Source organism: Vulpes lagopus, chromosome 8 (genome assembly GCF_018345385.1).
Source record: "Vulpes lagopus strain Blue_001 chromosome 8, ASM1834538v1, whole genome shotgun sequence".
Taxonomy (NCBI): Eukaryota; Metazoa; Chordata; class Mammalia; order Carnivora; family Canidae; genus Vulpes; species Vulpes lagopus.
In genome coordinates this window covers 86,990,658-87,013,257 of record NC_054831.1, presented here as the reverse complement: position 1 = coordinate 87,013,257, position 22,600 = coordinate 86,990,658, and the positions used below count along the sequence as shown (strand labels likewise).

The window sequence follows — 22,600 nt, the reverse complement described above, 5'->3', positions numbered from 1 at the left end:
ATGGACCTCTAGATAAATCTAGACTAAAAAAAAAAAAAAGGAGGGGCACCTGGATGGCTCAGTGGTTGAGGGTCTGCCTTCAGCTCCGGTCATGATTGCGAGGTCCTGGGATAGAGTCCCACATCAGGCTCCCTGCAAGGAGCCTGATTCTCCCTCTACCTCTGTCTCTGCTTCTCTCTGTGTGTATGTCTCTCATGAATAAATAAATAAAATCTTTTAAAAAAGAGGCTTTTGTCAGTTTGCAATTCAAAGGTTATTTGGGCAATAATTGCATTTCTGGTCACCAAATTTAATTACCAAGTTTGTGCTATTCTGTGATTTTTGCTTTAAATCAGTTTGAATACTTTTTTTCTCATGGACTATGATTATTTTCTATTCTCAGTGTTAATTTTCTACTGGTGATTTAAACCAGAAGATGTAACTTTGTCACTGTGAAAGCAATTGAATGTCCAGGACCTGGTGGCATCATTTACTTAGTACTACATTCATCTACTGGTGAGAGAGGTGGTGGCTTCTGGTCAATGCCATGTGAGTGTGATGATTACTGGCTGTAGACATCTAATTTTTGTTTGCTTTTTGTTTTGTTTGGGCCTTTGCCTACCCAGCATCCATAACCCATCCTTAGGATAATGGTGTCTGAGTTTGTCTTAGGAAACCATTTCTTCCCCATTTCCAGTCCAGGTGATTTGGGTAGAGTGACTATACTGGGCTTCAAGGGGAAGGCATGTGACCCAGGGTGAGATCAATAAAGCACTGTGATGCCCTTGGCTCATGACTGGTTCATGGCCTGGCACACGACCCGATCAGAGGCAATAAGGTAGAATTCTTGGACTTGTTAGATCAACCAAGCCAAAGGCACTCTGTTGAACTTGAAGCTGGGTGGATCAATATGGATATATACCAGGAGCTAATGTGAGCCACCATATAATGGGGAGAGCCTGTCTGAGAATGAAACTGACATAGAGGAAAGAAGAGGTGAAATATGAAGAGATAGAGACTGACCAAGTACTGAAGACACTGTGAGCCTAGATCTGACTGTGCCTGAAGCTAGCTAGTATACTGTTGTATTTCTTAGTTATATGAACCAATCAATTCTCTTTGAAGCTTTAGTCACACTTTGTTAGTTTTCCCACCGTTTACACCCAAAAAGACCAAATAAGTTACATAATTGCATCATTATTTTTTCTGCTTTATCCACTAACAGAGAATCAACTGCCTAAAGTCATAGAAACTCCCTTAGCCCAACTAGCCTATGAATTGCAACCCACACTGTGCTCAGCATTTGTAGGTCAGCCTTTCTGTTTTCGTCACCTTTTGTGTCAGCCTCATTCTCTGTTTCTCCTCTCTCTGTTCCAACTCTTGGTTCCTCACCTGATTTCACAGAACCTACAACATTCTATGGTTCTATGGTGTAAGGTCCACTAGGCTGTGATCCTCACTGCTTCCCATGGACACCTCCTGTTTATTGTGTTCACCTCCAGAGGGGTCTTACTACCCTAGCAATCTGCCTGTTTTAATAACTAGAAGAAGGACTGGAGGACTGGATGGCAGCCACTTCTACCCCAAAGCTTGGAAAGCCCGGTGCTCAATTGTTGGGCTCTGGCCACCACCCAATGCCACCAGTACACTCTGTTCAAGCTCAAGCCTTCTTGTCCTGAAATGCCGTACCTGCTCCTGCTTTTTCCTCCCTCCCCTCTGAGGACAAGTTTAGCCTGATGTTATCCCCAATCTGTCATCTCTGTCATTGCTGTGCCACCCAGGACCTTTGCCATTTCCCCTCAGGGAGCTCGGGGGTGTTTGTGAAATCATACCTTGCTGGTCCAGAGGAATCCAGCTTTCAGACACGATTGCACAAGCACAGTGATGACACTCTCCCTCCTCAAATAGGTCGTTTAAGGTTGTTTCCCCCCTTTCCTGCCTCCAAACAGGCAAAGTAAGTCATTCAAATCTGCCAAGAGAGGGAAATAGTTACCTTCAGATGTATACAAGAGAATCTTTCCTTCAGCTTTTCCTTGAAACCCTGGGAAATAACAGACAGATCAACACTTGTAAGGATGGAAAATCTCCTTCCTCTGCTCTTACTACCTTTCTCTCATCAATGAGTATAAACTGAGTAGCCTCTTAAGCTCTTGTCAAGCACCAGAAAACTGACCTGTAATCATTTAACCTGAATACAACAAATCTTTAATGAACATCTACTATGTGCCAGGCACTGGGCTAAGGAAAGGGCATACAGAGGAGAATCATACAGGCAAGATCCCAGCTTCATTTATATTCTATTGCAGTGAGGGTAGAAAAGAGGCAGCAAATAAATGTATGAACAATAAATGAACAAGATTTCAAACAGTGAGAAGTACTATCAAGGAAATGTAAGCAATTTTAGAAAGCGTTATCAGAGGAGGTTATTCTACAGAAGTGATATTAGAGTTAAAACCCAACTGAAAAAAAAAACCCAACTGAAGGGGATCCCTGGGTGGCTCAGCGGTTTGGCACCCGCCTTTGGCCCAGGGCGCGATCCTGGAGTCCTGGGATCGAGTCCCACCTCGGGTTCCCGGTGTGGAGCCTGCTTCTCCCTCTGCCTGTGTCTCTGCCTCTCTCTCTCTCTCCCCCCGAGTCTCTCATGAATAAATAAATACTTAAAAAAAAAAAAAAAAAAAAAACAACTGAAGAGGGACACCTAGGTGGCTCAGTGATTGGATGTCTGCCTTTGGCTCAGGGCATGATCCCAGGCTCCTGGGATCAAGTTCCACATTGGGCTCCATGGAGAGGGCCTGCTTCTCCCTCTGCCAGTGTCTTTGCCTCTCTCTCTCTCTCTCTCTCTCTCTGTTTTTCATGAATAAATAAATAATCTTTAAAAAGGAAAAAAACCCAACTGAAGAGAAGGTACAAACCATGTGAAGTCCATGAAAAGAGTATTCTGGACAGAGGGTCAGTACACGCAAAGGCCCTGGGCTTGGAGCAAGCTTGATGTGTTAGGTTAGGGGCCAGTAAGATATGGCCCAGGGACCAATCTGGCCTGTCTTATTTTTTTATATAGCCTAAAAAGCAAGAATGGCTTTTATATTTTTAAACGGTTGGGGGAAAAAAACAAAATAATATTTCATGACATGAAAATTATGTGAAATTCAAATTTCAGTGACCAGAAACAAAATTTTTATTGGAAAGCAGCCATGCTCACTCATTTATATATTTTCCATGGCTGGTTTCATGCATCATTGGCAGAGGCTGTGTGGCCTATAAAATCCAAACTATTTACTATCTGGATATTTGTGGGAAAAGTTGACAGATCCTTGTATTAGAGGAACAGGAAGAAATATCTTCCCAGGTAGAAAGAAACTTGAATTTAATTTAACTTGAATAATTTAACTTAATTATTTAGAATCCTTTTGCCTGTAAGTAACAGAAATTGATTTCAGTAATGTGGAGAATTAAAGGTAGTCATAAACTCTTTGGTACTTTCCCATCAAGAGGTGGAATGTACGCCATCTCCTCTTCAATCTGGGTAGCATTTACACTGCTTCAACCGATAGAATATGGCAGAAGTGCTTCTGCGCCAATCCAGGCTTGGGCCTGAAGAGATTGGCAGTTTCCACTTCTCGCTTCTTAGGACTTTCTCTGAGAACCCTGAGCCCCATCTAAGAAGCCTGGCTACCTTGAGATGGCCATCCTGGAGAGGCCACATAGACATGCTCTGGATGAAGTTCCCAGCTGAGCCTAGGCATCTAGCCATCACCACCAAGATGCCAAATATGTGAGAGAAGCCATGTTGGACTCTTCAGATCAGTCATTAGCCAGCTGAATACCACCGAGTGAGTTCAGTTGATGCTACACAAAAAAGAACCACTTACCTGAGCCCTGCTTGGCTTTTGTCCCACAAAATTGTGGAATATTACAAAACAGATGCTGTTTTATGCCTCTATGTCTTGGGATAATTATTTCATAGCAATAAACAACCAGAACTAATAACAGAAAATTTTACTGTCCTACATAAAAAGTTCAGAGATAGATGTGTCCATGCACACTATATCCTCATACTGCTTTTCCACAATTCCTTTGGCTTTGCTCTCTGCTTTGGGTTGGTCTCACCATCAGGATAGTAGCAAGGTGGCTGCAGTAGTTCCAGGAGTCTCATTCAAACCTGATAGTGTCCACAGTCAGAAGAAAGAATGTTCTCAGAAGAGAGAATATATGTAGGCTGTCAGTATCTACCCTGGAATTAGGGATGGAGTCTCCTCCTCAAGGTCACTGGAGAGGAATGAACACCTGTTCAAAACTAGCAGAAGGAAGATAAGAAGAAAGTAGGGAGGAAGTAGGCAAATGGATATTGGGTCAGCAACCCATCGTGTTCACAGTACCTTTCTTCCTACAATCATTCATCCATTCATTTAGAATACTTTATGTTGAACCATATGAATATGCTTTTTAAAAATAAGTCAGACAAGAGATACCTGGCTGTCTCAGAGATTGAGTGTCTGCCTTTGGCCCAGGGTATAATCCTGGAGTCCCGGGATTGAGTCCCACATCGGGCTCCTTGCATGGAGCCTGCTTCTCTCTGCCTAGGTCTCTGCGTCTCTATCTCTCTGTGTCTCTCATGAATAAATAAATAAATAAATGAATAAATAAATAAATAAATAAATAAAAATAAGTCAAACAAAAAAAGTCAAACATGGTCAAATTTCAAATGGCTATTATTAATATTCATTAGGCCTTTATACAGTAGCAGATATGGTGCTAGACACTAGGGCCACCACGATTAAATGGTACTAAGATAAAAGAAAGGAAAGAGAAGGACCTTAGATATAATCTAAGAGCTATATAGAACCCAGTCAAAATGGAAATGGATAGCCCCTTGTTCAAAAATTATTAAGAATTTGAAGACAGCAGGGGATCTGGGCAGCTCAGTTGGTTAAGCATCTGCCTTTGGCTCAGGTTGGGATCCCATCCATAGTCTTAGAATCGAGCCCTAAATCAGGCTCTCTGCTCAGCAGGAAGTATGCTTCTCCCTCTCCCTCTTCCTCTGCCCCTCCCCTCTACTCATGCTATTTTTGTTCTCTTTCTCAAATAAATAAAATCTTAAAAAAAAATTTCAAGATGGCAATAACACAGTATCAAACCAAACATGCAGTCTGTCACAGCACAGGGCCCTGTGGGATTACACAGGGTGCATGCCCATGAAGCTGACCCTGGGAAAGAACAGCTGTCCACAAGAAAGGACAGCAGGGGGCCTAGGTTAAAGGGGGTCCAGGAGCCCTCCATGAGGAGACGGTGTCTACACGAGGACCAAAGAATGATTAAGGAGTGGCCAGGTGAAGAACCAGAAGGAACATAGCTCCTCAGCAGAAGAGTAGTGTTCTTCCTCACTCCAGGTTGGCTGAGAGACTTAGAGTGGCCTGTCTTCTTCAGTTGTGTTGAGACAAAAGATAAAGGTAACAGATACCTTCCCTCTCTGTGCCAGCTCAAGCCTGTTTCCCAATCCTTTTCTGTGTTCCAGATCTTAGCACTTGGGTAATCTACCCATATAATCTGATCCTTCCCCTCCAGCACTAGAGATATGAGAGCAGCCCTAGAGGGGCCCTGTTCCCTGCAGAGCTCAATTGTAAGTGCTTCCTAGGACAACAGCCCAAGCTTCCTGATCCACTTGGCGCAGGCTTGTCATGAACAGGGAAGAGTTCTCCCTATCCTCACATGGGCTAACTGCAAACCGTAAAGACCTCAAAAGAATTTTGTCACCAAACCTGAGTCTTTTCCCTAAAAGTACCCTAATTCATTTTTAGTTCTACAATGTTCTTTTTCTATATCAGATCCTATGGATATTTGATGTTAGTGGGCCTCCCAAGTGGGTTGTAAATAGAATCAGATGAGAAGCTTATTAAAAATACAGATGCCTGAGCCTCATGCCAAACCCAACTCCTCTATTTTTAACAAGTTCCACAGGTAATTCAGAAGCTCTGCCAGTCTCTGAACCATCGCTTCAGCAAGCTGGAAAAAATGAGGAAATAATTTCTATTTGGCTGTAGGAGTCCAAAGATTCATTTCTGTCATTAAATGTGACCCCTGTAGCCAAGCTATAGTATTTCCCCCGACCCCCAGGGGATGCACTCCACGACCCCCAGTGATACCTAAAACCACAGATAGTATTGAAATCTATGTATGTTTTTTCTATGTTTTTATATATATTTATAATCTATGATAAAATTTAACTTATAAATTAAGCACAATAAGACACAAACAACAAAAATAAAATAGAACAATTATAACAATAGACTGAATAAAAGTTATGTGAGTGTGGTCTCTCATCATCTCTCAAAACATGGTGTACCAGATTCATCCTTCTTCTCATGGTGATGTGAGGTGATAAAATGCCTGTGTGTAAGATGAAGTGAGGTGAATGACACAGGCATTGCAACATAGCATTAGGCTACTAGTGACCTTCTGACATTAAATCAGAAGGAGGTTCATCTGCTTATGGACCGTGATTGTCCACTGGTAACTGAAACTGTGGTAAAGTGGGACTACTGTACCTTAAATCAGTACCTCAATTTCACCAGCAAATAATCTCCCCAGTACATCTTTACCCTGGACGCTCTCCAAAGTGTAAAACTCTTGTTACCTTCCCATTAATCTAGTCTCCCCTTCTAGGGGCAGCACCTCAGTCTCCCCAGGCAGCTAACCACTCCTCTCCTACAGTAGGTAGGTTTGGAAGGAATGTCAGTCAAGGTGCTCTGAGGCACCCTAGCTGACCAGTGGACCCAAGAGCCACATCTGGCTAACTAGATTTTCTCTCCCAGGAAATTAAATCTTAAGACGAGTGAAATAGAGACCAAAAGTAAATGACGTTGATTCATCTGGTACAGGTGACAGCAAAAATCTGTCTGTTGGTTCCTGTTCCCAAAGTAATCCTGGTTCTTGTGCTTCCTGAAACCTGGTTTGCCAAGCTTTTTCTTGGGATTTGCCAGCAACCCCACTGCCCATTTCTTTTGAGTAAGCGAGCCAGAATTGGTTCTGTTGCTTGCCACCAAAGAATCCTAACAGATTCTTAGAACTGAAGTCTTTGATAGCATTCTATATGATAATGATGTCAGAGCTTCCATTCTTATGAAGCCGTTATGAATGACACTCTTATAATTAAAGTGGCCATTCTACATGAAGAGTTTATTTTAATAATGACATCTTTGTTCCAGGAATAATAGACAGTGAAAAAATTCCTCAATAGGATAAGGGATTATTCACTGTCCTACCAAAATATCTTAAATAGAAACAGGCTTTGGGTAAATACTTTTGATCTAAATGAGGTTCATTGTCCTAGACCTTAGGGAAGGAAAGGACAAGAGAAAAAAGAAAAAGGAAAGGCGTTTGGTTTCAGTTTAAAGCAGCCTCCCTTCAGCTTCATCTTACCCTTCTTACAAATTTAAGACAAGGCCCACTCTGGAAGTATTTAAGAGAGGGCTGGAAGTTGCACCTGAACATGTACTTGAAGGGGTGACTACTGCAGAGGAAACAGCTTCAGGGATTGAACATCTTCCTCTCAACAGCCTCGACCTTATTTCTACCCACATCTCACTGTGACAGTTACTACAAGCTTTGGTCTTTGCTGGCATCTTCGTTATTATGATTCTAGCTAGCAGTTACCGAGTCCTTCCCATGAACCAGGCATGCTGCTGGGTGTTTTACAGGTGCTACTCATTTAATCTTTACAATGGTCCTTCCAGGTTAGTATTATCATCATCCCCATTTTACAGAGGGAGAAACTGAGTGCAGTGTGGTTAAGGCATAGGGTTAATGATTGAAGGAATCCATCACTTACTGCTGGTGTGTTCCCATCAGTTTCAAAGACTTCCTGCCACTGTGCCCTGTCACCTTGGGTGGAAAGTGCCTGCATAGTCCACGTTGAATGTGGCACTGCATCTCAAAGAAAATGGCAACTGGACTCCCTGTTCATGTCATGTTCTGTTTTCCTGAATAAATTATAAGATCCTTGAAGACAGGAACTATGCTTTGTCTACCACAGTATCACTAGCTCACGTCTGGTACAGAGGAGGCAGTCAAAAAATGCTCATATAATCAATGACTATCTCGTAGGGTCCTCAGACCTTAGGAAAAAGGAGTATTAGTAGTATCAAGAGGCCGCTTCTCGGGAAATAGAAAATCCAGGTTACCCCTAGAGAATCCAGCCAACTTAAAAGTTTGGCCAAGCTTTTAAACAGAACAGATGATTCTGAATTTGGGGTCCTGGGCAGTGCTTTCTTTTCCAGAAAAGCTATTACCTCTTCGAGACACAGTCATGCTTTGGCTTAAGTTTGAGGCGAGTAAGTTTCTAAAAATCTGACAGGGAAAGTATAAGCTAAAAGGCTGACATACCAGTCATACTTTTTCCAGGGCTAGCTGCCTAACAAAATGCCCAAATCTAGCTATAATGTGCTCCACTGAGGACTGGGAGCTCTCAGAATGAGAGCTAATCTTTGATGGATATAAGATCCACTATGTATCCTTGGGCAAATTCCTTTTGTGCCTCAACTGTGAAAACAAGCAAATAACAACATATACAACCAATCAAAATTTCCTGCCAAGTCTATGGGGTTCCCTTAGTGGAGTTTCATTTATTCACTGATACTAGTTCAGAGTCTGGCCTTCAGGTTCAAGCAAACCTGGAATCAGGCTTTGGCTGTGCCAAGTACTAGCAACGTGACCTTGTGCAGAACAGTGTAAGCTGTGATCTCACAGCCTCAGTGGTCTTGCCTATTGTTGGGAGAATGGCATTATACCATAATGTCATTATGCATATGGAATGCTTAACCTGGTGCCAGCACATGATAAGCAGGCAGTAAATGGTGGCTTAATGATATCTCTGCTGGCTTCACTTAGACATTTCATGCAAACCAGTCTAACAGCCCAATGCATTCTTGGTGATTTAAGTGGCAGGTGTGATCTAAAGTCATCCTTTAACCATGTAGAATACTTTCTCAACTTCTAAATTATAAGCAGAATTAATTAGGAATAAGACAATGAAGCTACATAGATTTATTTATCATGATGTTTCTGTCCTGAGCTCTCCCCTGGAGAAGGTTTAATAAAGCTACTTTTCTTACTAGATCTATTATAATCTATTATCCTTACTGAGCCGATTATAACCTATTATATTTGCTAAATCTATTATTGTTACAAAGATCATTTTGACCATTTGTCAAGGAAAAGCAACATTGCCATTATACATATCTTGACTGTCTTGTTGCCCAAACTTTCTGTTTCAATTTTAAGACTTAATTGTAAGGTATGGAACAGGTTTGGCTTTTAACATAGTGAGCAGATGAAACATTACTGCTTTCTCAAAAGAGACTCTTAGCAGCCATTCAAATATCCCCATCCTGCTTCCTTTTCATTAGATCACTGGTCAGTCCCCTACAGTTGCAAGCCAAATGATTTCAGAGGTTCAAAACACCCCTTAAATCACAATGCCTATATGCAGAACCATTGAGAGGGAGAAATGCTAACACACTGACAAGAGAACTCTTTGCTGAAGTTAGGTGCGGCCGCAGGAATGGGAGCTACTGGAAGGTGGGCAGTAGTCTCTACGAATCAGAATGATTTTACATGTCCCCCTTCTTCCTGCTAGGGACAGACAATACTGATCTGTTTTGTGATCTGTATGTAATGTGAGCAAAATAGCCTGTGGTTGTTTTAAGCCACTGAGATTCTAGGGCTCTTGGTTTCCACAGCATAATCTAGCCTATATTGCCTGATACAGAAAAGGTACAAATGCAGTTGACTGAGTAACAGACACACTCACGAAGCCATGCCTACTAAATCCTCTCATCTTGGTCAACAATTTCCAGAAGCTAGCAGTTTAGTGATTTAGAGAAATGAAGCTCTGAATTGCAGTCAACATTAGAATTGTTTTAGCAGACTAGTGCAAAGATTCAAAGCAATAGTCTTCTACACCATTTTGAGGGTGACATTCATGAGCCCCAAATCTGTATTTCCAGCTGGACTTCTCATCTGTAAATGGACTAATCCACTGACATCCTGCAGAAAATCCAGAACCAGCTGTCTCCTCCTCATCCTCAGGCACTTCCCAGGTGAAGTGGAGAGCTGGTGCTGACCTCAAATTGAAGACACATTGGGATATGCCATCCACCCAAGGAGCCTTCATGATCAAAGGAGTTTATTATCTGTCCCTCAAGTCTCCATGGAGGGAGGGCTCAGAGTTAATGCCAGTCTTGTACATGTCATAAAGAATATTCCTATTTTTTTAATGTTATTTATTTATTCATGAGAGACAGAGAGAGGCAGACACATAGGCAGAGGGAGAAGCACTCCCCCAAGGTGGGAATCTACCCAAGAACCCTGGGATCATGACCTGAGCCAAAGGGTGACCATTAAGCCACCCAGGTGCCCCAATATTACTATTTTAATTTAAAAACCACATGTGCTCTAGATCTGACTAGCAATAATAATGATGATCATTTGTTGAGTGCTTTCTAGGTGGCACCAGGACGTGAACACTTCACATTGCTCATTTTATTTAGTTCTCCTAACTCGACTAGGTGGAAACTAGTAGCTCTTGTTCTATAAATGAAAAAACAAAACAAAAAACAAACAAAAACCCAAAGCTTAGTACAGTCCAATAACTTGCTTAAGGTCAGCCAGCCTAGAAACAGAAGAAATTATGCCAACCTGGGAGCTGTTCTCTTATACAGGGCACACTTGACCCCCTCTCCTGGCCATAGTGTTATGTCTCCCAACACCTGCACCCAAGATCTAAAACTCTGGAGTAGGGATGCCTGGGTGGTTCAACAGTTGGGTATCTGCCTATGGCTCAGGACGTGATCCTGGGTCAGGGGATCAAGTCCCACATTGGGCTCTCTGCATGGAGCCTATTTCTCCCTCTGCCTGTGTCTCTCTCTCTCTGCCTTGCATGAATAAATAAATAAAATCTTAAACCAACCAATCAATCAAACTGGAGTTTTCCTTGTCTTCCTTGTGTTGCCAGTGACCTGATGATCTCATTTCTGGTCTCAAACCAACATTGCTGTAGTATATTCCCCAGGAGAACGAGGCCCTCAACACCTGCTTGGTTTCTTCCTGCCTTCACAGAGGGGAGTCTGAGAACCCAAAGGAAAAACAAAACAAGTGATCCACAGGGAAAGAAAAAAAAAAAAAGGATGGAGAGAAGTTATTTTCCTCTTTGATAACTATGTGTGACTAACTAGCAACTGAGGACAAGGAAACTGATCTGTAGGCTCTTAAGAGCGCTTGAGGCGGAAATAGACCCTGTGAGCCCAAGAAGGGGGTGGAACCAGGGGCTGCAGCCAGGAAACAAAGGACAGGAAACAGGATTTCTTTTTTCCAAAGTCCAGAACAAAGCTGACGAGGAGTTTGGCAGGAAGAGGGACCACCATTTCATACTTACAGTGGAAAAAATACCGAGGGCTCAAAAGTGAAGATATTTGGGAAGGGATGAGTCATGGAGGAATGGTGATATATAATCTTCGCTTTCTGAGAATAAACACTTAATATTCCTGCTCAGCATTCTTTTATTACTTGGCTGCCGTCCTCATGCTTTCTATGGGAAGTCAGGAAAGGGCTGGAAGCCTCTCACTTTGCTCATTATGGGATACTAACCTGGAAAGCAAGCTCTGTTCCCTGCTCTCCATTCTCTCTTTCCTACACTGCTATCCCGCTTCCTGGATTGTCTCTCCCACCGTATTAGTATAGGTAATTCTTCATTTGCAAGTCTCAGCAGAGATGTCACATCCTCAAAGGTGCTTTCTCTGACTTTCATTCTGTGGCAGAGTGTGCTAGCTGCTGATCCAGGATCCAGCTACCTTTTTTCTCATTAACAGTATTCTAATTTTGTCGGTGGTGAAGTTCCAATTAAAAGGTACATTTCTCGGATGACTGGGTGGCTCAGCAGTTTAGCACCTGCCTTCAGCCCAGGGCGTGATCCTGGGGTCCCGGGATCAAGTCCCATGTCAGGCTCCCTGCATGGAGCTTGCTTTTCCCTCTGCCTGTGTCTCGGTCTCTCTCTCACTGTGTTCCTCATGAATAACTAACTAAATAAAATATATATATATTTTAAAAAGGTACATTTCTCAGCCTCCTTTGCAAGTGTGTGACCATGTGACACAGTACAGGCCAATGAGATGTGAACAGAAGCTGTCGATTGTACTCTGGTTCCCTAAACGACCAATTCAACAGGTGAGCAAGCTAGCCCTGTATGCACTTGGCCCCTCTTCCCTGCCTGACCCTCGACGTCTGTAACGATTCACAGCACTCTAGCCTCCTTCCACCATGCATGAAGTGTCCAGGACCACACGCTAATGATGGCACATCAGAAAGTTGGAAGGAACCTAAGGGCCTAATGACACGTGTCTCTGAAGAGACAAAGTAGAAAATAAGTAACATCTAGATGAACAAAATAAAATATAAATTTGACTTTTTAAATTTTTAAAAAGATTTTATTTATTTATTCATGAGAGACATAGAGAGAGAGGAAGAGACACAGGTAGAGGGAGAAGCAGGCTCCCCGCAGGGAGCCTGATGTGGGATTTGATCCCAGAACCTTAGGATCATGAACTGAGCCGAAGGCAGATGCTCAACCACTGAGTCACCCAGGTATCCCTAAATTTGTCTTTTTAACCCAAGCTGTTTTTGTTGCTATATCATTCCCTGGACTGAATTTTTGCAGGAGACAATGGCATAGCTTTTATGTAGAGGGTTCCATTAAAAGAGAACACAGTGATAAAATTGTAAGGATTTGCGAATTATTAACCACAGATACTATTTTTTTTTAAATTTTTTTTATTATTTATGATAGTCACAGAGAGAGAGAGAGAGGCGCAGAGACACAGGCGGAGGGAGAAGCAGGCTCCATGCACCGGGAGCCTGATGTGGGATTCGATCCCGGGTCTCCAGGATCACGCCCCAGGCCAAAGGCAGGCGCCAAACCGCTGCGCCACCCAGGGATCCCAACCACAGATACTATTATGATGATACTAATGCTTGATGAATATCTCTTTTATCTCTAGTCTCTCAAAGCAATGAAGTAATTTCATGTACAACAATTTTGCTGCTTAGTAACTCCCAGGCTTTAAGTATATTGACTTTTCTCCATGGGAGAATATTATCCAAATAAACTTTTGTCTCATGTTTACTTATGCATGTTAGAAAGAGCCAACTTGGGCAGCCCGGGTGGCTCAGTGGTTTAGCGCCACCGTTGGCCCAGGGTGTGATCCTGGAGACCGGGGATTGAGTCCCACGTCGGGCTCCTGGGATGGAGCCTGTTTCTCTCTCTGCCTGTGCCTCTGCCTCTTTCTCTCTCTCTCTCTCTCTCTCTGTCTCTCATGAATAAATAAATAAGATCTTTAAAAAGAAAGAAGAAAAGAAAGAAAGAAAGAAAGAAAGAAAGAAAGAAAGAAAGAAAGAAAGAAAGAAAGAAAAGAAAGAACGAGCCAACTGGAAACTGTTTAGACTTAGTTCAATTGCTTTTTCTGGAAAATATTTCCAAGTTGTTACTTTGGTAGGAAAATGTTACCTGGATAAAATATTTGTCAAAATATGGTCGTACTAAAAAAAAAAAAATATGGTCGTACTTCTTCCCATTTGCCATTTGATGAATGTGCACAGAGAGTACACAGTTGTGTAAAGCACACATTATGGAAACCTCAATTAGTGAGTATAAAAATGACCATCATCCACTGATGTGCAAGTAGCCCCTAACTTGGTTTGGGCTCCCCAAAGAGCAGACCAAGAAACAAAGACTTAAGAGCAAATAGTTCATTTAGGAGGTACAAAGGCACTGGGACAGGGTTGGGGAGGTGACAGAGGAAAGGCAGGCAGCCAACAAGGGGTGTGTTAGTATGTCAGCAACTAGAGCAAGTCACCGGGACTCCACCCTCCAGAGAAACTCAGGGAAATAAGGTAAATGACATACCTTCAAAGTATCCCACCAGCATGGGGAGGAAGCTGGGCGACTTTTACACCAATTCCCATCAGTTGTCAGTTAACGACTCTCAGGGTATGAATTCCCTCGCAGCCACAGAGCAGGGCAGAGGGGCCTTCTGTGTCTGAAAAAAGCCTGTAGGCACAGAGGTGCAGAATTGGGCAATGAGAAGGATCGAGAGCACAAGAAAGCAGTAAGGTCTAAGGGACACTGACAGTCAACACTCTGGCTCCCTTCAAGTAAAGCTCAGACATCAATGTCCGACTTCATAGGCAACACAGAAGTTTTTAGATGGCACAAGGACAAGCTTTTTTGTTTTTAATAGTTATAAATTAAGCTTAACATCTCCTTCTACTGAATGCATAAGGTGCTGGGTTTTCCATTTGTGGAACTGATGTAATAAAAAGACTGTAAAAGGAATCAAGTACAACGAAGGTGATCAACTGATTTAAAGAACACTGAAAACAGTCATATAGATGGTATGTTAATATGCAAAAGTCATGGGAAATGACACATGTTTGGGCATCACTGAAGGGTATTGGACAGCTAGTGAGACTGAGGCATAAAGCTAGGCTGCTGAGTGTTCATAAATATCTACTGGATACCCAGCACTCTTCTAGAGTACAAGAGATTTTTTTTTTAAGATTTTATTTATTCATGAGAGACCCACAGAGAGAGAGGCAGAGACACAGGCAGAGGGAGAAGCAGGCTCCATGTGGGAAGCCTGACGCGGGACCCGATCCTGGGTCTCCAGGATCACACCCTGGGCTGATGGCGGCACTAAATCGCTAAGCCACCAGGGCTGCCCAATACAAGAGATTTAAAAGGCATGAACCTTGCATCAAGGATTTTAGCCGCAGTGGTGAGAGCGAGACCACTAGTAGCACTGGTAATAGACGTAGTGGTGGTGGTGGTGGTGATAGTAGTAGTAGGGGTGGGATAGTGGTAGTGGTGGTGGTAGTGGTGGCGGTGGCGGTGGTGGTAGCAGTACTAATGGCAGCAGCAACAGTAGTAATGGTGGTAACACTTGATGGGCTGAGTCCCTGAGAGGGAGGCCTCAGGTCCCTCACAAAGAGGGTTCTTGGATCAGCACAAGAAAGAATTCAAGAGCAAGCCATTTAGAGAAAGGAGACCAAGGAGATTTTTATTAAATCTAGAAGTAAGAAAGGAGCTATTTCACAAAGTAGCAGCCTCTCATCCCAGATGAGAAAGAGGACCCCTCTTTGTTTTCTAAGGATAAGGGTGTTTTTTTTTAAAGATTTATTTATTGAGAGAGACAGAGACAGAGACAGTGAGCAGAGGAAGAGGGAGGTGAGCAGCAGACACCCAGCTTAGTGGGGAGCCCAATGTGGGGCTCAATCCCATGACCCTGAGATCATGACCTGAGCCAAAATCAAGAGTCAGAAGCTTGCCCAATTGAGCCACCCAGACGCCCAGGGTTTTATAATCAAATAACCATACAAGGAAGGGCGACTCTTTAACTTGGGGCTCATAATTTGCGTTGAGAGCTTAGTTTTTCTACTCTCTTAGGGCTGTGGAGTTCCTCACAGGGAATGAGTTTTACAAATGCCCAACTTTTATGGCTTTTACTGTCAGGGGGAGTGAGGTCTTGTGGTCTTCTGTGAGCCAGATCTTGTGACTCTTTTTATGACCTGCTGACTTCTGGGTTAAGGGTCAGCCTAAAACCAACGTGGCCTCCCTTTGGTCAGCTGGTCTCCTAAGCCACCCTTCCCCTCCGCACTAGCAGCAGCAGCACTGGCCCACTGGTCGTAGAGACAGCTCCCAGTTAGTGAGGGTTTCTGCTTGCCATCTCCTTACCTGCCATCCTCAGGGAAGCTGGGCCCCCCTTCATAAAATCCATGAAACATTTAAAGGGTTGTCTTTGCAGAGAGTGAGGCGGAAGAAGGATCCTGGGAGATGGTTTCACTAGGGTTTCCTAAGGAGGGAAAAGCAGCCCTCACTGCAGGATCACAGAGGACACAACGAGAAGTGTCCTGGCCGGTCCGTGGTCACAATGTGAGAACAGAGAAGGCACGGCCATAGATCCTTCAGGTACTGAGCCAGCTCCTATTCCACTCAAGGTACAGAGCCAGCCTCAGCAGCTGGGGACAGGAAGGGGAGAGAGGAAAGGAGCTGCAGATGACGCTGCCACACTACCCCCAAAATGTGCTATCTTATTGTGTAAGATGACATAAGATCCAGATGGCAATTTTTGCATTTGTAACTTCCTATATAGAAGTCACATTTTCCGGTACATCCTAATTCTATTAGGGTGTGTGTGATGGCCAAATGTCATTAACAATGGCCAGGCCTGAAAATGAAGACAGGCATTAGGCTGGACTGGCTCAGCAGCTGCACCAGCTCTGTGCTCGTGGAGGGGAGGGGTAGCGCGCTGGAGCCGGTGCTAGGCCGCATCTAAGTGTCATGTGGCCTCCAGGGACCGGCACACACTTGTAAGCACAAATCTGTACTGACAGCAACGTCACATTCGATGGAGGCCTGGTCTCAGCCTTGGAGCCATAGACTTGCAATACAAAATGCCTGAATGGCTTGGCTCGAAAACAAATAGGTGCTTATTTGCATTAGGAACTTGAATTTGCATGTTGTTGGCTTCACTGAGGGACAGAAAAAGGAACTATATGTAGTCTGTAGTCAGTGCTACAGCCTTCTGATGTCACACTGGGTCGTCTAAGACGGAAACCATCAACCTCGGGGCAGGCCGGCGGGGTGGGGGGTGGTTTATCGATCAGATGTCCAGGGTCTGAATGCTGGTTCTGCCTCTCACCCCAGCATGAGACCTAGGGAAATCTGCTTAGTTTCCCAGAGCTTTTCTTTTTCTGTAAAATGGGCACAATAGAAGTACCCACTTCATAGGATTGTCATGGGCATTAAGTGAGGCAGATTTTGAGCTTGGGGCCTGATACACAGTAAGTGCTTAAGAAATGCATGTTTATGGGGGCATCTGGGTGGCTCAGGCAGGTAAGTGGTCGGGTTGGTACAGGTCATGATCTCAAGGTGGTGCTCAGCAGGGAGTCTGCTTGGGATTCTTTCCCTCTGCCCCTTCTCTGCCTCTAAAATGAATAAATAAATCTTAAAATAAAAAAAGAAAAGAAATGCATGCTCATGACTAAGTATGACAGGTTTTTATTGTAGCCGTCTTTACTTAGACGTTGATCATCTTCCTTGTTGCAGAACAGGAAAGGGTACTGGTAAACTAAGTGAACAAGAAGACACTACATGGAGGGGGTCTAATGCCCTGGTGGCCTAAGCAAGCAAGCAAACCAGAATCTAAGCCTGCTCTTGCCGCAAAGTGATGAATCCTAAGGACAACCAATCTCAAACAGCCGCAGAGGCTTCGAGCTACCACGCATCAAACACCTTCCTCTCTTTGCTTCCACAGTTTCACTTCAGTCTTTCCCTGGCTCCTGGCCCTGGAGTGCTCAATAACTACTTCTGGTTTGGAGCCGCTTGATTCCAGGGGATTTGGGGCCCAAATAAACTCTTCAAGTGTTTAAGATGCCTCAGTTTATCTTTTAAGAGTATAAAGAGGGACTGACACAAAAATGGGGACAGGCTTCACCCCAAATGCAAGCCTTGCAAGAAGAAGAGAGGCAGGAGAAGAACGAGTGGTGCTCTACAACACCCAATGGGAATGGAAGTCAGGACAAAGGAGGGCCAGTCATGATGGTGCTCTTGTGCTCATAAACACAAATTAATCTGACCGTGATAAATAATTTGGTGGGAAACTACATATGGCTATTCCCAAATAAAATGGGAAATGAGACAGAGAATAATTAAAACCTTATTGGAAGTGGGAGAAGAAGCCAACCTGCTTTTGCAGGCAATATCCAAACACCAAAGCTCAGAGTAGCCTCATGGGTAGGACAGACTTCTGCTGCAGCCTGGGAGCCATGGTCTCCCCTGGACCATGGGGACAGCTCCTCAGTGGCCTCCTGCTTCCACTCTTACCCCTGCACATACCATTCTCTGCCCAGCTGCCAAACTTCTCATTTAAAAATATAAATCAGGCTATGTTACTGCTCTGCTTCCAATTCCAAGGGCCTCCCAGTGGCCTTAAAGTCTATACTCCCTGTCATGGCCTGAAAGATCATGATCAGGTCTTCAAACACTTCTCTGGCCCCATCTCGTACTGCTGTCTAGCTGACAAGTCTATAATGGGCCAAGCTCCCTCCTACTGCAAGGCATTCCCTCCCGCCCTGGACCACTGCTGCTCACATCTGCACCTGGCTGGCTTCCTAGTGTGTGAGGCTCAGTTCAGACATCAGCTCACCACTAAAAAAGACTTCCTCAACCACCCCAAATCAAATCTTAATTCTCCTGCCCCTATTCTCTATCCTATTACTTCCTTTTATTCTCTTGCTAGTATTTTAACACTAGGCAAAATCACCTTCTACATTTGTATATGCACTTATGATCTAAATCCTCCCCCACACACACCAGGATGGGAGTCTCTGGAGAGAGGGAATTTGTTCACCAATGAATCTCAGGGCCTAGCATGGCATCCCAACACTGATATTTCTTGAATAAGTAAGTAAATAAATATGAATATAAATTTCACTCTTACAGCCCTCCCCCTTTCCACCTCCATCTCCCAGCTTTGGGAGAGTGTGTGACATGGAGCTAAAAGCTATCCAGAGGTGCCTGGGTCCTCAGTTAGGCATCTGCCTCCTAATTTTGGCTCAGGGCGTGATCTCAGGGTTGTGAGATCAAGCCCCTCGATGGGCTCTGCCCTCACTGAGGAGTCTGCTGGAGATCCTCTCTTTCCCTCTCCCTCTGCCCCTCCCTCTGCTCATGCTCCCTTCCTTTCCCCCCTCACTCCCCTCAAGTAAGTAAATATATAAATGAATAAATAAAAATCTTAAAAAAAAAAAAACAAAAACAAAGCCAGAAGCTATCCAAAGCCAGCCTGTCCTTCTCTCTTTCATGAAGACCTTACCAAGTTGAAGACCAGATGGAGGGGGGCTTAGCAGGCCTTCAGAGTGAGTGGTCTGACTTTGGGGCAGCAAGCAGCGTTTTCTTCAGCAGAGGGAGTTCCATAGCTTGGTGAGTAATGGGACCTTAGAGCTATTCTCTTGCAGATCCCTGGGAGCACACAGAGACCAGGGCATGGAAGGATGGAGGGGACAGAGCTTTACAGTGGGCATAGGGAGGCAGGCCCCAGCATGGAAGCCCAGCCTGGGATTCCTGCACCCTGGGGGGCATGGATGTGCAGGGGCAGCCAGTTACGGGTGCTCATCTGAGCCAGGTCAAGGCCCAAGCATCTGTCTGATGTGTCACCTATAGTGGTCTCCCCCATGCCTCGGTATGAAACCTAGGAATGGCGGAAAGGGAATAAGAACTGAAACTGACTTTCCTAAAAGTCTGATGGAATGGGGGACTAGAGTCAGGTTCAATTAAAAAAAATAACCAAGTAATGATACATTTCAGACATATCTGAGTTTTGGAAGTAGATTACACTTGCTACTCTATTATCTACTATAGAAACATCCACACTGACAGCAGCTTTCATTTAATAAGACATTACAGTTCCAGGCCTGGCCTGGGCACTATGTATACCTTACTCCTCTTATTTTTTTTTTTAAAGACTTTATTTATTCATGAGAGACACAGAGAGAGAGACAGAGACATGAACAGAGGGAGAAGCAGGCTCCCTGTGAGGAGCCTGATGTGTGTCCTGGGATCACAACCTGAGCCAAAGGCAGATGCTCAACCACTGAGCCACCCAGGTGCTCCCCTTACCCCCTTAAACCTCAAACAAGGATACAAAGAAGGTGCTATTATCTATCTATCTATCTATCTATCTATCTATCTATCTATCTATCTATCATCTCTCTACCAACCAATTTTAGAAGCCAAGGCCCAGCGTCCAGGTCTGTCTCAGGCACATGGTAGAGAGTAGTGCTCTCATATTCCTCACCACCCAGAGGTGGCTTCACTTCGAGGCCAGCCCCCTTGAGACCCACATCCCTACCCTTGCCAAGGTTTGTGAAAAACCCCTGCTCAAAAGCCAACCCCCAGCCTAGGTCATTCTGCATTGGCTCTTGGTCCTGCTGCTGGAAACAAGGGTGGCCACGAAGCTGGCCTGGGAAGAGAACACTCACAGCAGCCTGCTCTCCAGCAGCAACAGGGCTTCTGTTCTATAAGGCTGCAGGAAGGGGAAGGGGGTATCGCTTTCCTCCAGAGGTTTGGGCTGGGATAGTTTTCACCCTGAAGAGGCTACAGCAGGAAAGTGCTTAGGGAGACTGAGCTGGCTCTGATGTACCCCTCTGTCCCCAATATCTGCTGGAGGCACCCGACAGGACATAAACACTGCCTGGTTTTTTCCTTCTCCTAGTCCACCCACTGCATGACATTAAGGGTTGTTTTCTTGCCTCAAAGACACAAAGATCTCTTCCTTGAATACCTGGAGACAGATCAAGCGGCCATATACCACATTAAAAAAAAAAAAAGAATTGCTTGCACCCTCCTGGCAGGGAATAGTAAGTAGTCCATTACACAACACATCATTGCTTTCATGATCGGGGCTTCCCATCTGCCCCCTTTAAAAAAAAGATTGATTGATTGATTGACTGATTCATGATAGACACAGAGGGGGTAGGGGCAGAGACATAGGCAGAGGGAGAAGCAAGCTCCACACAGGGGGCCTGATATGAGACTTGATCCCAGGACTCCAGGATCATGCACTGGGCCAAAGGCAGGCACTAAACCGCTGAGCCACCCAGGGATCCCCACCCACCTGCCCCCTTAACCACTCCTCCTCACTGTGCTCAGCCCCTTGGATGCTCGGCCAGTGGAGTCCTCCTGTCCAGGGTTTTTCCTGGGATTGAGGAAAGGCCCAGGAAAATGAGTTCACATGGGAGCACTTGAGATTTAATCATTTCATTCTGGAAAGTGAGAGCAGGATGTGGATGGGGGAGAGGAGCATAGTTTAAAAGGAGGAGTCTAGAAAAGACTGTGTTTTGGGCAGAGGAATGGCTCCTGTGGTTAGAAGTTCAGTCCAGAAGGCAGGGCAGGAGCACAGATGAGATCCCATCACATATCAGCACAAGTCACAATCCTGCATCCTACCTGTTTTCATTCCTGAGACCAGGCCTCCACCCAGGGCCAGAGGGGAAAGTGGGAAGAAGGTGCAGTTCAGGGGGCAGGTAGCCCAGGAGGGGTATTTGGTTGAGCCTCTAGGGCAGAAGGGGGGCCTCCAATTCAGATACTTGGGGGTTCAGGGCATTTACATATTTTCACCGGGCTCAATCAACCAGAGTTCCTGGCAGTCAAGGGCCCCTCAGGCTGGAAGACCAGGACAAGGCTGCTTGGCTCTCATGTTGCTGCAAGAAGTGGGGGAAGGTGTGTAGTTCACCAACAGACCCTCTAGCCCTTCCACATGTCTGTGCCCAGGCAAATGCTTTCCAGAACTGCTCCTAGCAATGACTGTGCACAGTGGGGTCTTGGTGTGTGACACCTTGAACTCTGGCTTAAGGACTCTCCACTAGGCTGGCTGAAACTTTCTTAGAACCACTCTGTGCTCAGAGACTCTTCGCGACCATCTTCCTTCCCTAGGTTTGTTTCTTTCTTTCTTTCTTTCTTTGACAGATAGATAGAATATGAGCAGTGGGAATGGCAGAGGCAGAGGGAGAAGGAAGAGGAGAAGGAGAAGGAGAAGCAGAAGGAGGAGGAGGAGGAGAAGGAGAAGAAGGAGAAGCACCCTGAGCAGGGAGCCTGATGCAGGCTCAATCCCAGGACCCAGGGATCAGGAGCTGAGCCACCCAGGCACCCCCCCCCCCCCCCCCCCAACCCCCCCCCCCCGCCCAGGTCTCTTTAAACAGATCTCATGACCAATAGAAGAGTCTGAAGTCTCGCCCTACCCAATCCTGCTCCTCCCCTTGTCACAAATAAATCTTGAGAACTTCATTACGTCTTGGCATCTGCTTCTCAGAGAATCCAAACTAGCACAGGAATGGTCGGAGAAAGTGGGCAGAAAGAGAGGGGACTGGCTCCCGTACCACCAGGAAGGCAAGGAGGATGCCATCCCCAGTGGATTACGGGCTCCAGAGGCCCTGGCGCGGGTGGCAACCTCATGGCTGCAAGTTCGCAGGCGGTGGTCTGGGGCAGCAAACAGCCTGAAGGGGTAGGGGGAGAAAAAGGCATTCGAACAATATTGGGGAGCAGTGTGGGCGATGTCTACAAGGGCAGCAGAGTTAGCTAGTTGTGGCTGAAGTGTCTTGAAGCTCTGCCAGCAGGGAGAAACCGGGGGTCATTAACCAACAGTTAAACAAACCGTTAAAGGCGAAGGATGACAGCCGGAGGGCTTATGTGGGAGTTTACAAAGAGGCCCTTATTTCCTACAGTAGGAAAGCTAACACAGCGGAGGGACGCAGGCAGAACTTGATTGTTGGGAGTTCCAGAGCTGCAGAGACATGCACAAGCTCAGCCCAGACTGGCTGTTCTGCTGAGGTCGAAGTCCTGGCTGGAAAAGCTTGGCCCTGAAATGTGGGATGGAGACATCTGGAGAGATGCTCTGGACTTGTTCGCATCCATGGGGATGCCTCCCTCCCCAGGAGGTGTGTCTGCAGAGGAAGCCCACGGCTCCCTGGTCAGACTGAGCACTTCTCAGTGCTGGATGGTGCTGTAGCGGCCTCTCCCCAG

General features: G+C 45.1%; 1 protein-coding gene across 2 annotated transcripts in view; it reads right to left on the bottom strand.

The window, feature by feature from the left end:
* LOC121496848 overlaps positions 1-22,600 on the bottom strand; it is a 235,849-nt gene that overhangs the window by 4,678 nt on the left and 208,571 nt on the right. For both annotated transcript variants that reach the window (XR_005989355.1, XR_005989356.1), the window contains 2 exons: positions 13,931-14,074; positions 1,973-2,020 (listed from right to left, as the gene is read on the bottom strand). The gene's annotated coding sequence lies outside the window, so the exon portion shown is untranslated. The remainder of the gene's footprint in view (positions 1-1,972; positions 2,021-13,930; positions 14,075-22,600) is intronic.